General features: G+C 47.0%; 1 pseudogene; it reads right to left on the minus strand.

Annotated features, from left to right (window-relative positions):
- Positions 1–735: 735 nt before the first annotated feature.
- LOC102829222 lies at positions 736–1,783 on the minus strand (annotated as a pseudogene).
- Between the last annotated feature and the right edge of the window lie 273 nt (positions 1,784–2,056).

The following is a 2,056-nucleotide window of genomic DNA, read 5'->3' on the forward strand; positions in this document are numbered from 1 at the left end:
TTCCAGCTTATTTGCCTCAGTCACTTTATCTCATTTCTGGACATGTGCAGATATGGTCATCTGCTTCTGTTTTTTGGGCATATTCAGGGGTTATCTGTGGACTTAATACTTAGATGGGTATGTATTTTGGTATTTTTTTATGCTTTCTGATTGCCTCCAGGTAGATGTGATCAGGAAATGGGCTTCTCTTTTCACCTTCTTCTTAAGAAATTTCAAGATGCCACTGTTGGTTGTTTTGGCATAATTTAGGGTTTAATTTAAAAGGCCTATTTTCTTTTTTGTCTGCTTGTCCCACTCCACAGTCCCCGTTCAGGCCTTTTTCTAGTTATAAACAGTTCAGGGCCAGCTGTGGCTGGGTTTTTTGTTTTGTATTTTTTCATTTCATTTGACATTCTTTTGAGGAGTACATGGAGAAACTGCTGACTGGTAATGTTAGTTTACAAGTTCCCTGGTTCTCAGTACATTAAACACATCTTAAGAAGGGTTTGCTTAGCATCCCTGGGGTGGGGGGGGAAGTGTTCACATTCTTTAGGTGTGACCCGTGATAAGGAGAGGGAAGATTAGAGAACATCTACTATTGACCGTATGGAAGTTTTGAATTCTATAAATTCAGAAGATTCAGGCCAGCTGAATCAAAATGAAAATGTACATGTAAAAAATGAGTTAGCTAGTGGGAAGGAGGACTGAGAGAACCAGGAAGGTGGAGAGTCATGTTAAGGCGGCAGATGGAGGCATTCACACCAGCATGTGGCGTTTCCTATGGAGGGCAAGATGATCAGAATGGGAGAAGCTGTGGTCACAGTCTGGACACTGGAAAGGTTTGATTCCAGTATGTTTCTGAAAATGTCTTTTGAGTTTATCAGACCAAGCAAATTTCCATGTGCAGCCTTCCTATGTACACTTGTAAAGTTTTTCTCATGTATGTGTTCTTCTGTGTGATTTCAAGTGAGAGAGCTCTTAGTGTACACTTTGTTACATCCGTCATAATCACATCTGTGTATCCGCAACTTCCTTTGGGTGTCTGGAGACTCCACAGGCAAAGGTCTTTTTCCTGGTTGTATGATGACCGATGGGTGATTCTCTTGCAACAATGCTTGTGGGGGAGGGGGGTTACACTGAGTTCATTAAAGGGGGTGACATTTCTACAGGATAATAATCTGTCCTCTGTGGTTCGATCCCAGGCTCTATTTTAATTTTTTTCTGTAATATAGGCTTATCATAGGATTAAATTACAGGTACTTGCATGCTGCTATTTGAATTGTCCATATCCTTGGACAAGGAGACCATGAGCGGTTGCTGGAGGTGACTCGTGTACATAAACGGGACAGGCTGCACCACAGCCGTCAGGATGATGGACAGTATCCCAGGGCTGCTGCGGATGCCTTGCTGGGAGAGCACAGCAGCCATGACGGGCGGTATGGACAGCGACATGCTGACGGGCTGCACTCCGGCTGGAGGGGGCCAGTACTTCTTCATTGGCGGGCTTGGCGAAGGCATGCTCAAGCCTGGCGAGGCTCTCTGGTGGGAAGACTGGAATTTCAGGGAGGAAGGAGAACTCGCACCCGAAGGCGGTGAACTCGCTTGTTCACAGTGAGGTTCACGGGTTCCATCTGTATCCCATGCGACAGGCCTTCCAAGGTCTGAAAGAATTTACTAGGCAAAGGCGTGGAGTAGATGACTCCATACTTGTTTGCTTCATGGGCTCCATGTAATTAGATGGGTAGGACACCGATACTGGGTCCATGGCTTCTTGCTTAACAGGGACTGGGTCAAACATGAGCATTCTTTTGGTTGAACTTCTAAGGTGCTCTGGTGTTTAGCTTTGCGAGCAGCAGTGCTGAGCACAGCAGACAAGTAATAAAGGCCCAGATCTGGGCTTCCTTGAGCCCCGCAAATGCAGTAATACTAGCGCTCCAATCGGGCAGCAGCCGCAGGGGACAGGGACGAGGACTGGTGTGCCTGGGGCGGGCGCTTGCTCTGTGCTCAGGCTTGGCCCCAGCTCCACACGGCTCCACTCCTGGCTCCTGGCACCAACTCCGGGCAGTCACATGATGCC

Source organism: Chrysochloris asiatica, unplaced genomic scaffold (genome assembly GCF_000296735.1).
Source record: "Chrysochloris asiatica unplaced genomic scaffold, ChrAsi1.0 scaffold00124, whole genome shotgun sequence".
Classification (NCBI taxonomy): Eukaryota; Metazoa; Chordata; class Mammalia; order Afrosoricida; family Chrysochloridae; genus Chrysochloris; species Chrysochloris asiatica.